Source organism: Larus michahellis, chromosome 2, assembly GCF_964199755.1.
Source record: "Larus michahellis chromosome 2, bLarMic1.1, whole genome shotgun sequence".
Classification (NCBI taxonomy): Eukaryota; Metazoa; Chordata; class Aves; order Charadriiformes; family Laridae; genus Larus; species Larus michahellis.
Window position 1 is genome coordinate 73143362 of NC_133897.1, and position 16449 is coordinate 73159810.

Genomic DNA, 16449 nt, shown 5'->3' on the forward strand with positions numbered 1-16449 from the left:
TGAGAAAATGTACCATCTCCAAAATTATAAACCAAAATACTTATTGGGTTTTTTTTTAAATCTACTATAACCACATTATCATTCCAATAGTCAGTTCTTGGCAAAAACACAACAATACACAAAGAAAAAAAAAACCTCTCATTTTTTCATTTCGTACCTCCTGTGAACTCATTCAGTGGTACGGTGCTTCATTCCTGTACTTCTCCATAGCAGTCCAGGAATTTTTCCCTCACTGAAGAGCCTCACTCAAAATGCATACCATGTTCAATTTCTTTTCTTTTTCTGAATGAAGTGCTTTTCAAACATTCTTTTTTGGTTTAGCTTACATTTTATCTCGAAAGTTTTGCAACTTCCTACTACAGAACTTTGCCACTGGAGCAGAATCACAGAATCACAAAATCATGGCATGAAAACGACTGGAAATCCAAGGAAAACTGTCCAAGCTGTTAATTTTGTCTCACCAGTATAACACATGAAAATTACATTCCATTTTTAAAGCTAACTAATGTTAACAATTTGAAGTGCTGCTATTAACACAGTAAAAGAATCCTTTGATTAGCAGACCATACAATACGATAATAAAAGTGACCCCATTATCTCCTGAACAAATGACCCAAAGGGGGTGGTTCCCATCTCATGCTGAGGCACAGATAAAACAGCTGATCTTTTCTTTTTACACTGGTAGCATGTAATATTATACAAACCCATATATGCAACTGATTTGCTAGAGACCAGCTGACAAGCCTGAAAAGCAAGATGCCTGCTGAAGAGACACTGCAGCTGGAAGCCAGGGAAGACCGGCAGGGGCAAGCAGGACTGAAAATCCAATGTTTGGCCAGGGAAGCAGGCACCCACAGTGAAGCTGCAGAGAAGAAATAAAGGGGTTTTTCCCAGGAGGAGAAGGGGATGGCTGTATGGAGGGCAAGGCTTGTCCAGACAGATCATCAGGGTTGCAAAGCTCAGAATCCAGCTATGACTAATGAGGAAGGAAAAGCAGTAGATGAAACAACATTCAAATTTGCAGTTCTGCATAAAATTTCCAAGGTATTGAAACCCTCTGAGCAGAAATGGATTTTAGAAACATAGAAACACACACAAAAATCATGCCGAAGAAAGGGCCAACACACCATCAAAGTATCGTGCAAGTAACAAACCTGGTGAGGGAGCCGTACAAGTAGGTCAGATACGCAGCAGCGAGAACTGCTGAGCATGGGAGAATCTCAGTAGAGAAGGGGGTGAGGAGAAAAATTAATTGGCAAGCAATAAAAGAATAAAGTCTGGAAAAGGTTAAAAGGGGACAGAAGGACGAAGAGCATAACACTGCTCGGACTATATAAAGATTAGCCTAGTTCACCAACACGTCCACCTGAGGCACAGGAAGAAGACCAATCACATTTTTACCAAGAAACAGTTTTCATTCCCTTTTCACTTGTAGGAAATGCTCAACTGCTGCAGCACCAACCAAGCAGTCTCTGATCAGCAATGCTGACCTGCCGGCCACAGCTCCAAGTCCAGAGGGCCCCGACACCCCACGGAGACCCCAGGCCAGCTCCCATGCTCCGTCACACCACATTCACACCCAGGTGGCTCCATCTACACCATCCAAATAAAGTAACGGAGCTGGGAACCAGAGCCCTTATTCCACCGCTGCCTTTGGCTGTCTGAGCGCCCCGGCGCAAGGCACGACACGCACAGTTCACGTGAAACGAGATAAGGAGCAGAAAAACCTGGTTGCTGCAGCCCAGGCTGGTTTCACAGAGACACTCTGGCTGAGTTGTACAAACAGCAGCAAACGCCGCAGCCAGCCAGCTGACAGCTCAGATGAACGCGCTTCATAGCAGAGCTGCACGCCTAGCAGAAGTGTGTCTTAGTTTGCATTTCTCCCATTCCACACAGCCAACGTGACATTCAACAAGTTTGACTCCTTAGGTAACAGGGGCGTACTTGACTGCTGCTGTTCAACGTATCTCAGATGCTTACTATAAACCTTCTACCCACCTCAATTTTCCTTAGGGCCCTTTCTGGCTGTACTGTAAGAGATAACATCTGGATAGCAGTGTCAGGTAACAAATGCCACACTTCCGCTCAGGAATTACTTCAGTTCACTCAGTCACTATGCACCATATTGCCCCTGAATTTGCCGCTGAGCTGCAACCAAAATACACTGGCAGTGACCAACAAATGGTAGGATGCACCCATGCCGGCTTGTATCATTCCCATAGCCGAAGGCCAGGCACTGGGACTGAGTTATTCTGTCAGCTTATGCAAACATGGAACAACATAGAGATTTTTATTCCTTCTTCCATCCTTCCATTATTGTAGTATCACATATATTTTAGGTCAATATATAATATACATGTACGCTATCCAAACACACAGTGCAATTTTAAACTATAGATTATTGATCCATAAGATGCATCATCATCCTCTTTCACCATAAAATAGAACACAGACCTCAAAACATGTTACAGAGACAGCACTGCCGTGTCACTTACCTCCCACAATTTAATTAATCAACTGTCAAGTTCACAAAGGAAATCACAAGTGATTTTCAAGACTGTGTCATCAACAACAAAAATATCAGGCCAGATCACAGCAGAGATCCAAGAAAATTTAGCAAGGCCGATAAATAGGAAACCTGAAACTCATCCTTGATTCAAAGAGGAGACAGACAAGACCTAAGCAGACAGGTGAAGCAGCTTCTCAGTTCTGCAGGCTAGGAAATGCAAAGGCAAAGCATTTGCCCAGATCCACTTGTTCGTCTTTGGCTATTCCATCAGCAAACATGGCTGACAGAAGACTCATTCTAACACAGGCCAGGGCAGATGGTGGGGAAAAAGGGAGAGAGAATCCAGAGGAAAGAAATACCAAGTCTGGCATGTATTAGTTCTCTCATTTGTAAAAAAGTAGGGGGGAAGGTACCATTTTATCTGGATGTCAGGGAGACAACAGCAGTTATCGGCCAAGAAACCTCCACCGTATGTTAATAAGTTGGGGTTGGCTTGTTTTAAATCGGCTGCTCACATCTTAAGACATTATTATGCAATTAAAAACTTGCACTAGCTGAAAGATCATTTCACAACATTCATACAGGAGTCTTTTACTTGCATACTTATTGATAGAAATCCCAGTACTGGTGTGTCTGGGGCCAAACATTTTACTCAAAAGTTCAATCTTAAAGACAAGCAACATTGCCTCCCCTTGCTGAGGGAAGAAAATACCTTGGACCAAATCTGTACATCCTTAGGCACAATCTCTTCTGAAATCGTAGGCAATGCTGCCCGAGTAGAGCCCCAGTCTTTGGGGAAATGTTGCTAAGCCCCAAAGAGGAAGGTGAAGAGAGGGTGGTTTGGACAATTCACAGGTGGACAACCTCCACTGCAACCTTTCAGCTCTGAGCAGGCATTTGAAGATAGCTGTGTAACAACTCTTTGGCTGCCTCTCTAAAATGAACCCAACACTAGGGCTCGGGATGCAGGTCCCTCCACAACAGCCATAATGGTTTGTAGAAGGATCTGTCAAGGTGCAACTCCCAGGCGTCCAAGCAAACCTTTCAGATCACAGGTGGGCCATTCTGTTCACGGTCAGTTTTCTGATTCTTATGGGGGATCTGTGTTTTCACCAATACCTATACAACACTACTTGAGATACCTTGAGTCGTTAAAAAAATGTAAATAGGAAAAAAAAACATTTTTATAAAAGGAAAAAAAATGGTTAAATGACCTTCTGTTGGGTTTTACTTGATTTTACTATGCTCCCTACTTATTGCATTTTATAAAATGCAAAATTTTATCTATCTTACCCTCTTGCATCTTGGCTTTAAAAATGTGACACGTTCTGCAGCAGAAAATATCCAAGAAGCAAAATAGAACTTATTTTTTGTATTAAGTGAATTTTAAAAATAATCACCCAAGCTACAGCAAACATGCAGATAGAAAGTAATTGTGTTCGTATTTGAATTCTGTACTTCAAGCCACCTTTGATCAACTTGATTAATATTCCTTTCAAAAGATTTTATAGCTGGTGTACTTCATGAACACAATTAAAGTAGATTAATCTGTTCTGAATTCTATGTTTCATAAAATTACTGTTCCTCTGATTAATTTTACAAAAAACACATGTAACTATGTACAAATGCATTTTTCTCATTGATAAAACAAGCCTGTGACACAGCTTCCAGTACTGGCCAAGAGATATCATTGTGAACATCTAATAAATCAGCAAGCCTGATGATGCAATGTCATGTGAGCTAATACACAAAATACTACACTCCTTATTCAAGTAGAAGAAAAAAACAGCCCAATCCTGAGCTTATAGCACTGAATCAGCTAAAATGCAGTTCTTCAGGCAGTCCAAAGCCACCAGACAGTCCAAGTGACCGTAGCTGATCCACAAACCTTCCTCCACTGAAGTCAATAATGAAATTTTAATCAGATTCAATAGCATGGTTTCACACGGTTGAATTTGAGAGACACTGGGTCTGAACAGGATCCATCTGACCCCTGGTCTGCAGGAGAGACTTACTTTGACCTTACCAGGACTGCCACGGGCAGACTGATGTCACTTCACCCCATAAATCCCCTCGCCTGGCACTGTAGCTAAGCGCTGCTGAACTCAGGTACCCTCTAGGAACACTGCAATGTTGTAATTAGCAGTGAGACTTGTAATGTATTCCCCTGCCAGAAACAAGGGTTGCTGCGGCCGCTAGAGTAAAAGAATGTGAAAAGGGACTGGGAAAGAATAAAGACAGACAGGTAACAGCAGAGAAAACACAGTGATCACTTAAGTATCTCACACTAAAACAACACAACAACACACAACAGTACACCAGTTACAGCTGGACTGTCAAACAGTTATTACAAGAAAACAGTAATTTTTTTTTTTAAGAATAAAATTTCCTTTAAAATGGATTATTTCAGCATAGGGGAGAAACAATACACAGAAGATACCTCTGACACAAGCTTCTACTTCCTAATGTCTAAATTGTGTTAGGTTCCGTTTTGATTTTTGGAGAAATTATGTATTTAACATCCTGTTTGCAGTGCAACGGTAATCTAAACCCCTCTTTTATTTTTTGGCACATGCTGCACATCGCTCATGTTAAGCTTACCGTTAACTGTGAACTGTTAACATGTCTTAGTGTGGTTTCAATGTTCCTATGGCAAGGCTAAACAGCATTTAGAAAACAATGATATCCCCAGGCCCGCACTGTAGTTTCTGAAGCACAGATTAAGCACGGTATTCTGCTCAACAAGCTCATCAGTGTTAAGTAACTCATCAGAAAATAAAGAGGGAATTATCAAATGGGAATTGCCAAGTAATTAGTTCTCTGAAGCAGATGACATACAACTGTTAAAGGGAGGGGCTTCCCTGTTAGTCATATGTCAGAGTAGAGCCTACTAATCTGTAAATAAAAATGCATTACATATGATTAGTGCTATGGGTTTTTAACCGCTAGTGGTACACGGAGAACAAACTTACAACTTCTTTTAGTACAATAATCCACTAGGAATTTTTTTTTTCTCTTGCATACTGTGAATTTTCAAACTATTCTGGATCTACTTGCTGTCAGACTATCTGGGGAAAGCTGTGAACATGGCAGAGTACCAGGGAGGGGATGTGCTCAGGGGCTAAAGAGGAGGAGAAATGCTTTTAGTATCATATTAATTTGAAAAATCACTCTCTACTCAGATACTACACATGGCACTGAAAAGGAACTGCACCAATGAGAAAACATTCACTAGCATAAAAATTCTAAGCACAGTAAAGGAGGATTAAGCCTGCTTTTTGTAATTATCCTTCTCCATTAAAGCCTAACTTTCTTTTAAGTAGCTGGCCTCACAGAAACGTTGAATTTACAAAACTACAAGGGCGTGAAGACGTGTGGGTACCTGACAAACAAAATGTGGTAACAGTCACAACCACACTCCGATATGAGCGAGAAACACTTTGACATTTGTACTTTTTATAGAGCAAAGAGCGACTCAATAAATCCTTAAGTCGGGTTTTCACCTAGTCCCAAAGCGAGATGATCACTGCCAAGTACCTGACCAGAAAATAAAGAAGGAATTATTAAACTTGGGGGTTGCCTCCATCGCAGTATCTCACCACAAGAAACCCTTCAGCTAATACACTCGAATCCAGACGCTGCCGCCTGGGCTCAATTCCAACCAAAAGCATACCCCTGGTACCGAGGAACGTCAGAACCCACCGGCACGTCCCTGCCCAGCACACACATCCGAGGGAGAGGGCAGGAGGAGGGCACACACAGACGCTGGGGCCGATACACACAACTGCACATCACACCTAATCATCTCACTACCTTCAGCCCTCGGTGCGTAGTTCTCCATCTCGCTAACGCTTACTCAAACATCTGAAAGCCCATACTTCAAAGCAACGCTAATGAGTTACAGTGCGTGGGACAGCAAGTCTCTTACTCCATTTGGAGATAAACCTTTTGAAAACAGAAGTTGGAAGGTGAATCCAACCTCAGGTCTTGGTTTATATCGCATTGTGGTTTTATGTAGACTAATTACTATCCAATTATACCTAGGTTCACATCTCCATTTCACTTGTGCTCTTAATACGTTCAAAATCTCCATCCCATACGTTCTTTTAGCTCTACAGCTATTGTAGGCCTTACTAAACAGCATGAAAGGGAGGAAATAAAACCGGCTAGGATAAAAGGACACTGACACGGCAATCAAAAGGCCACCATTGGACCATAGAGACAGATTAGCTCTTTTTATGTTCACTACGAAGTATTTTAAAAGGACAGATTATTGTCCATTTGTAGAGAGCAATAGCCAGAAGTCTGCATAAAACAGAAATTACGTCTTACGTAAAAAAAAAGCCATGTTAGGTAGTGTACAGACATACTTACGGAAGATTCAGTAAAAAAAAATTCTTACAAACGGGCTGTGTCTGCAAATTCAACCCAATACTATAATATGATTAATAGATATCAAGTGACTCGACAGTGGAAAAGATTAAAAACAACTCTTTAGTTGTTAAAATGTCCAGTGTCTCGTGCAAAATCCTCTCAACACAACTGTTTAAAAGAAGGCATTGAATCATTTGCCTACGTGGAAGGAGGCAGGGCATGCTCTGAACAAATAACAATAACCCTTGTTTTTTTAGAGCAGGCTAAAATTAACTAGAGTCATGATTTTAAAAAAAAAAAAGAAAAAAGCTGTATCTATTTTTTTTTATCTATTTATTTTTACTAATCCTGGTGTCCTTAATCAGGCAAGATGCTTAGCAGACTCTGCAAGAATGCTGCTTGAACTGGAAGGGTAAGCACGCCTGGAGCTCACACACAGCAGTGACATTACTCCCTGAAGCCATGTGATTCCTCATGCGAGTAATGCCATGAAGGCACGTGTATGTATGTCCATTAGTAAGGCTTCCGAGACTTGGTTTTGCATGCCTTCAAACGCGCCTGATGTTCGGTCCCTCTGACAGACTCTGTGGTAATAACCCAGGTCTGACTAAAATGGAGCAGGGCTGTTGCCACCTTCACCCCGAAACAAATGTGAAAGCCGGAAAAGATGATGGGTCTTAGCATGCGATGCTGTGTCTTGAGCTGTGAAACCTATCTGTGGCTGCTCGCTGCATGGTGCCGGGTCACGTTTCTTTCACGTGTTACTACTGTGAGCTCTCCCGTGTTACGTCCAGTGCCAGAGAGGACGTTCGTAAGCAGGCAGTCTCTACCCCACTAACTTTTATTTCACTTACTTAGCTTTACAGTGGGCCTGATTTTGACCGATCCCTAGAGAAAATGAGAACTAACTAGTGAGGCCAACAGGGGTACCCCGAACTCGGTGACTAAGCGTTCAACAACAAGAAAAGAAGCCCAAACAAATCTGATATAAGGTCCACAAAACCAACACTATACCTCAAGCTGCACTGGTACAGAAAAAGCAGCATACTACTGTATATTCCTCTCATGCCTCTGCACCGGACTTAACTAGCTTACTTTTTTTACCCAAAATGTTTGCTTAACATGTAATAAATTCTTTCTCATGTAATCGCAGGAAATGCCAGATGCTAAAATATTCAAGGTGACTTAGCAATAATACATTGTGGATAATACAATCTAATTATTCATAGGATTTGACCAATACGCTATCAACAATTACTTCTTCTAATTAAGAGATAGAAGTCTTTCCTGTAGTAATAATTTCTGCAACTAAATACAATTTCATACAACCTAAGCTAATTCCGAAAAAAAATGAAATGCTTTGTGGCAATGTTAATGTCATAACAAAAAGCTTCCTTCTATTCAATCTCCCAAGTCAATAGCTGCTACCAAGTCCATTTTCTTTCAAAACTGAGAGACGAAATGTGTCAGCGCACGGGTGGTTTGTCTGTTTTTTCACTCTCAAGAAATTCTTATTGCTCCAAAGAGATATAGTGGTTACAATCCACCCCCACCATTCAAGCTCATTTGTAAACCGTAGCAGGCATGCCTTTGCATGTAACTTCTTGCTTAGACAACTTCCCTTTAAAGCAGAGCACCCTTCCCTGCCGCCACAATAAAATGTAAATTATGCACTGCATATTTCTCTATGACATGCCGTATAAATTAAAAAGTTATTCTGCAGTGGAGACTTTCTGATTAGCCCCTCATAAATAGAACGCTATAGTAATTAAGTTTTCTGTCTGTAAATAGAAAAAAAAAATCCTTTGATTTTCTGCAAGTACCCACCACATTTCATTTTCTTTTATTTAAACACACAGACAATTTTCTTACAACCCTTTATCTTTTTTTTTTTTTTTTTTTTTCCAAGCATTAGCAGTATTACCAATCCCAAGCACTGAAAAATCACATAAGAGGTCCAAAAAACCAGGGTGGCTTAATGACAATCAGATTAAAGAAATAAAATAAAAATTTATGTTCTTTTTATTGGCAGTATGATCGCTGAGCCTTGAGACTTGTTCTTTTCAAGGTATTCTTCACTACCATATGGGAAGGGGAGAGAGAGAAGAGGGAGAGCAGACTGATATATGGACACTATTACATCCTGTCTGGCTACAGCGTTTCAGGGGAAAAAATATCAGAAGAATTGAAACCATTCCTCTAACCAGAGTAAAAGACACCCAGGCATGTCAGTAGCGACTAGTTAACCTGGGAAGCATCCTTATGCCAGACAAAGTTTAGCGCAGGGGAGGAACTCAGGACACTGGAAGAGCCAAGCAGGCCGCAAGCAACAAGAACCACTAAAAAGATTCATAAAAGTGCAGGAAGGATTTATACAGTTTTACACGTGGCATTTTACAACAAAAATCAAAGCCTGTAAACTTTTCCATTCATACTATCACCTTTTAGTAACTGAATATGCTCTGCCTGAGGTGAGCACAAAACCACTCATCTGGAACCCACTGTCCTGTAAGTCACCCAACTGAGTCACCAGAGTTAATGGAATTTTTCTGATGAGAGTTTCTCAAGGACCTCTACTGCCAGGCACAGGAAGTACAAACATATGACAGGTAGGTAACTGTACAGACATCAGTAAGGTGTCCACGCGGATTACAGTCCAGACCAGACAGTGTACACTTGTTAGAGGAAATAAAAAGCATTACGTTCTCACCTTATTGGCAGTGCATATCTGTAGGGTGAAGACAAAAATGAAGGTGGTCACTGTCCTATGGGGGTCAAGAATAAATTCACAGCTTGTATTGCTTGCCCATCTGCCTCGGCCTGCGATGTGACTGTTTCACCCAGGAGTTGAGGAGATGGAAACCGAAATAAAAAGAAACAAAAGCACAGTTAAGAGTCAAACAATTTACAAAATGCTACAACATCCCACTGAAGACTGAGACTGCTTTTGCTCTTACTCAAGCACAAATAAACTACAGATTTAATCCTGCAGACAGAGCACATATACAGTTGAGAGCAGAACCCATTTATTCAAACTGAGTGCTCTTTTCCTAAATGTGATCTTAATGAGGTGAAGAATCATAAGCAAGTTGAGATGACTGTCTTCACTGCCAACAGAACGTATTTTATTTGAGGAGGGGCATCATCCAGAAAACATACTGCTGCAACTACTACTATTAGGTGAAAAATTATCAGCTTTGGGAGTGTGACATTACCTTATGCACTATTTTGTCATTAATGGTGGCAAGCTAGAGTTGATGCGTACTACTGAAAATTCCCAAATAATATAAACAAAGGAAAACTCTACCAATGTGATTATTTTTTTTCCTATTTCTGTATTTTTGCTCAGTAAAATTATGAAGAGCCAGCATTGAATTTCTGCTGACATCACATGCTAAACAAAATACATTTTGTTTTTTCACTTGGAATCTCACCAAATATTTTTATCACTCTTGGGACAATAAAAGGATTTACTGGGACCATTTCTCCCTCACTGAGAAGCATTTTTGTTGCTTCAGTTTATGAGCACACTTACTCGTTCCTATTTATGGAAGGATTTACACATATACTTAAGTCTAGATAGGTTCTTTAATCAATCCTCATTCAGCAAAACCCTCACTGGGACACGTACTAAAGTGACTTTGCAGACTGGGACCAACACACACATACACATTTGCATGTGTTGTACAACCATCTCAGACGACAGCTTTGAGGGGAAAAAAACCCAAACAATGAAGTATTACATTCACAACACATGCACTGAGATCAAAAAGGAATTATGATCATCGATCCAGTTTTTGTCTTTTTGCAAAAGTCAGGAGTCTGCAAAGTTCCTTAGATTTTAAAACATTAGTCATGTATCAGTTCAGCTAAAACCAAGTAGAAAATCTTCAAGTTCTTTACATAAAGAATGTGAACCACTGAACAGGACTCCAAAATACAGTGCTTTTGTCCAAATACCTAGTTAGTTATTTCTCGCACCTAGAGTCTCGCATAAAAGTGAAATGAAAGGATGAGGTCAGGATTTTCAGTTTGCGAAGCTCAGGCTCTTGAAGTCACTGGAATATAGCACACCATTTCTTTGCACCAAAATGTTTACCTGTGCCAAGCCTGTTGTACTTTTGTTCCTCCTGCTAATGATATTTGTATTTGTTGAAGCAGAGCTGGTTACAGCAGCCTCAGAAGAGGCCTACAACTAAACCTGTTAGCTGTGCTGTGCGATCCGTACACCCCGCACCTCCGAAACAGGGTCCTCCAGAGCAGCCACATCACCCTCAACCCTTACACAGCTCAGCTAACTGAGACTGTCACATCGCCCGACTCCTCTCCGGCGGCATCGGCGTGAGCCGCCTCACACGCTGGAGTAGGTTCTGCAGCCAGCCGGCGACTCCAACCCTCCCTGCAATTCTGACGCGCGTTTCCTTTAGAGCCTGACATACCTCTTTACTGCTTTTCCCCTTCAATTAGTACACCGCAACAAAAGTGGCACACTGTACGAGCAATGGCAATGATAATCTTGGCTGCCATCTACTAAGATGCGCTGCTTAAACTTCAGCAAGGGGGAAATGAGGCCTTGATTTTTGTTTCACCAGCTACATCACTGAAACAATTCTTTTAAAATTGTAATGTTTAAACCCTTAGTTGCTTTTCAGGTGATTGCATTTAAGTGTCTATTTTCTTAATTAACCGGAAACTAGGCCACTGGATCTATTACATAAAAATTTTTGTGAAGTGAAATTCCAGGTCTCTTGCAAATGTCTTTTCAAACAAGTTTTTTCAACCTTTGTAAATAAGTTCAAAGGGGCCAGAAGGGCAAGGGTGAAAAGTTGCACTGTTTATACTCAAAAAGTCTTTTGACTGTGTGTATATGGCCTTTTTGAAAATAATTACTTTCTAATGCTCTTAGTCACACAGATAATTTGTCTTACAATAAAATATGTATAAGCAGCACGCGGCACACAAAGGCTCACTCTACAGGAGTGGTCCTGTGCGCGATTATTTCACTCTCTCCAGCCAGTCCTCCTAACGGGCTCCTCTATTTCAAGCCACCTCCTCGGTACGGAGGCCCAAAACGGAGGTGTCCGTGCCGAGCAGAGGGATATCCTCCCCCAACAAGAAGGGCGAGTTGGTCGCAGCACTGAAAAGCTGCACTTCGGGGGTAGGAAACTGCCCCGCAAACTCCCCGTCCCTTCACCCCTCTGAGGAGAAACGCCTCTGCTTGGCAGGCAGGCTGAGACCTGCAAACTCATCACACCAAACCCGAGACCACCAGCTGCCTGGCACTGCAAGAGCTGAACCACCGGCAGGCGTTTCTCATTACCTCCTCCAGCTCCGGTGCTTTACCATCGGAGCGATTAAAATATCTTATTTTACTGAGATATTTCTGGATTGCATTATGCTCCAGCCTGGTACTACAAACGCTCGGGAGCTGTGGGTGCTGATGATTTCTCATCACTGAGACACGAAATCCTCCGGGCCAAGTTCAATATTAGTGTAAGTGCACACAAGATTAGTGACTGGGATTGGGGTGTTAACCACTTCTGCAGACGCTTAACGCAGCTCCTTAATCAGGCAAAAATCCTATTCAAGCCCACAGTGCTTTTTGCCATAAAAAGATAGAGAGAAAATAATGGCGATATGCAGCAGATCGCTTTGTGAGCTCTGTTACTCTACTATATGCCTGGACTAAGTCCAATAAATGCAGTTATTCTAGATATACGCCCATGTAAGTGGCTCACAACCCCATCCCCTGGAGTCGCTCCAGATTTATGACATGAGAACGGAGTACTAAATTTGGTGCCCTTAAAAAATTATACCTCTGGTTTGTGAAAAAGTGGCTTAGAAGAGTGATGTCCAAACAGTGAGCATGAAGACATATATACCCTCCTTGGTCAATTATGTTTTTAAAAGCAGTATGCAGTTCGTAGCTAATTAGACTGCATTTTCTTTCAAGGTATTATAAACTTTGCGGCAGAAAGTTTCCTGCTGTACGGCTATACTATTCTGATGAGCAAAAATGGTGAGAAAAAAAATGCAGAAAAAATATCAATATTGGAAACAAATTATTTGCTGGTGAGAAAATTGTTTTTAAATAGTATATACTTAGTTTTTTATCACGAGAAAATGAAGTCAGCTTTCACCTAAAACACAAAAGGGCCTAGACCTTGCTGAGAACTATGAAGAGGCTTAACAAACTGAAGTGACAATAGTGCTATCAGGTATCACTGATTTTAATTTTACTGGCCAGAAGGTGTACAGTACAGTACACAAGTGAAGAATAACAAGCCTGTGGCCTAAAACATGAATGCTGGAATGGGAACTGTCACAAACACCGTTACAGCCACCAAAGAGTTACACCAGCCAGACAAAAAAAAAAAAAAAAAAAAAAGTAAAACTCCCAAGAAACTTTTACGCAAGCTTTTATAATCCAAAAGCATTTTTACGAAGCACCACACCTTTGTTAATTTGCTAATAACAAACGCAAGTGGAACTGAGGATTTGGCTAACCTGCTAAGCGTGCTACGTACCGACCCATCTGCCTGACGCTACAGCAGGCAAAGAACACCCTTCCCGGCAAGTTCAGCCATTAGGAAACCACCACCGGCATCATCCTTCGACTTCGGGCAAGCCCGAGGTGGCAGCCGTACACCACCCACACAGCATCGGCAGGGCTGACAGTAGCCCGGTGGGTCACCCAGTAGCCCGGTGGGTCACCCAGTAGCCCGCCTGCCGCACACACACCTGAATGGATGGTGAACACCGTCTGTTGCTATGGCAGCCTGATCTAATTACATGACTGATCAGGGCTGGAGTAAGCGCACTGACAGCCTGCACCGCTGACATGTCGCTACATGATGAGAGAGGCAGACAGACAGACAGACAGGCGAGCGCGGAGGAAAATCTACCGACCTCCGCCTTATGTAAAAAGCACGGAGATTACAGCCACCCTTCAAAAAAAAATAATAAAAAAAAATGCTGCCCGTAAAGTACCAGGCGGGTTTTTACGAACAAATTAGGTTGCAATAACGTGCAATTACAACTTACTATTATCTCGCAGCATCGCAAAAATAACTACGGCGTAATATTTTCCCCGGTCATTCTCAATTTCCCTCTCCCTCATTCATAACCCTTGCTCCGTATGATAAAACCGAGCCGTCTCCATCACCCGAACAGAAATAGATTAACGCAAAGCCGGGATTTTCCTTTAGGGGAAGGCTTCGTTCGAAACTGAAATTAAAAGTCCTTGACTTCTTGGTGTGTAAGCAGAGTAACTCACTATGCCTGACCACAGCTGACACGTAAAGTAACCATTACTGCATAAAATACATAACCATGAGCGTTAAAGGTTAAAGAGTAACCTGCCTTACAAAATATGAATTTCTTTACCTTACGACAGGGAAAAGGTCCCCGGCAAAGGTCATCTACCTGCACCCTTGCCCATCTGTACACCGCAAACACCGGTAAGAAGGCAGGTTTTTACAAACCCGGATTTCTTCGTCTGGGCATAAACAGGAATGATTAAAATTTTTCCCCAATTCTGCCGGCGAGTTTGGGCTCACCGGGGGGGAGAGATGCTGCTCGGAGGAGTCCCTATTACACAGCATACGGTAAACAAAATAAAAATAGCCTGTCGCTCTTGTTATCTACACAGTGCATTATATAACGGGCTTCCGACTTGTTTTCTTTTCTATTATTACTCTTCAGCAATTCCTCCTCTTCAATAACATGTAAATTGCTCCCAATTCTGTCATTTTTATTATTATCGCTATTACTACTACAGCAGGAGCTAACGTTTTGGTTGGGTTTTTTTTGTTTGGTTTTTTTTTTTTTCCAGCGTGCTTTAATTTAGACTTTCATATCTAATATCCTCCGGAATTGCATTGACGGATTCACCACCCACAGCCGTGCGAGGGGGTCATTTATTTCGTTTTCCGCCGGTAAATTACGATGCCTTAGGCCACAAAAAAAAAATAAAATAAAAAAAACACAACTACCCAAAAACACCCAACCCAAACCAACCCCAACCCAAACCCCCACCGCCCGACCACCAGCAAACCCCGAGGCGGAGGGAAGGAGGGGGAAGGGGGAAGGTGAGCGGCGGGCGGGCCGGCAGCGGCCGCCGGCCAGCCGAGCCCCGGGGCGGCGGCGGGGAACCCCGGCCCCGCTCCCCGCGGCCGCGGGAGGGCAGGCAACGGGGCGGGGGCCCCCCCCACGGTTCCTCCCTCCCTTCCCTCTCCCCCCCCAACCCCCCGCAACCATCCCCGGGGCCCTCCCGCCCCGGTTCCTCCCGCCCCCGCTCCCCCGGCCGGCAGTACCGGGTGGCGTCTGCAGCCGGCCTGGGCCCTGAGTGAAGCGGAGCGGGGCTGCTGCCGGGCACATCCCAGCCCCAGCGCCGCCTCCTCCTCCGCCGTCGCCTCCTCCTCCTCCTCGCTTCATTCACCCTCCAGCAGCCGCCCAGCCCCGTACTACATACGCCGTGCGGCGGCGACCGGCCCTGCCGGCACCCGGGCCCGCCCGCCCGGCACACACGCACCGCACGGCACCCCCCCCCCGCGGTCCTCCCCGCAGCCACACGCACCGCACAGTCCCCGTCGTCCCCCCTCCCGCACACACCGCGCAGTCTCACACACACACCCCGAGGCCGCCGCACCGGGGGCAGCCGCGGCTCAGCAAAATGTCCACCCTCCCCGCGGCCACGCACACCCCGCCCGGGCCGGGGGGGGGAGGTGGGTGAGGAAGGAGGAAGGAGCCGGGGGGGGGACGACAGGGCTGTACGAACGGCTCCCTCCGCGGGGACGACCCGGCCCGCCGCCGGGTCCCCGCACTCCCGGCTCCGCTCCCCTCCCTACGCCGGCGCCCTCGGCCATTTCGCGGACGTCTCCCCCCACCCTCGCCCCCGGCCCCGCTCCCTTCCTCTCCCCCCTCCCGGAGCCGGGGGCGACCGCAGCGAGGCGGGCAGTAGCCCCGCGGAGGGGTGGGCAGTACGCTCCCCCCCCCGCCCTTCCCCGGCCCTGTGTTTTTCCAGCTGGAAATCGCCGGCGGTTTGCAGTCTAAACAAGGGAAGAAGCCGGCGGGGGGGGGGGGGGGGAGGCAGAAAGCAGAGGAGGAAGAAAAAGCCACTTACTGTAAAGTGTCAGTGGAGGTGGGGTTGGCGAGGGGGGGGTCAGAGAGAGGCTCGCACACAAATGTCTTCCTAGCTGATCACGGGGCTTGGGTCTGCTTTTTTTTTTTTTGGTTTTGTTTTTGTTTGGCTGGTTGTTGGTTTGTTTTGTTGCTTGGGTTTTTTTGGTTGGTTTGGTTTTGTTTTTTTTTTTTTCCTTCCCCCTGCAGTGACACCGAGTCCGGGATGTCTCCTCCAGCCCCTGGTAGTAGAAATGATGTCTGCGGTACCGCCGCTCGCTCCCCTCGCCTCTCTCCAAGCATGTAAATGGGGTAATAGAAGCCAAATATGGAGCAGCTGGCTGCCTCTGCAACAGCTCAAGGATCCTACTTCATGCAAAAACGGCGGGGGGGGGGGGGGGGGGGGCGGGTAGAGAAGGGGGGGGGGAGGAGGAGGAGAAGGCAAG

General features: G+C 44.3%; 1 protein-coding gene across 13 annotated transcripts in view; it reads right to left on the bottom strand.

Moving 5' to 3' along the window:
- The window catches only part of ATXN1 (ataxin 1), a 371277-nt gene that overhangs the window by 203063 nt on the left and 151765 nt on the right, over positions 1–16449 (bottom strand). For 6 of the 13 annotated variants that reach the window (XM_074575861.1, XM_074575872.1, XM_074575874.1 and 3 more), the window contains exons 1-2: positions 16008–16365; positions 9594–9714 (exon numbers count right to left, since the gene is read on the bottom strand). The gene's annotated coding sequence lies outside the window, so the exon portion shown is untranslated. The other 7 variants (XM_074575865.1, XM_074575866.1, XM_074575863.1 and 4 more) reach the window with 5 other exon arrangements.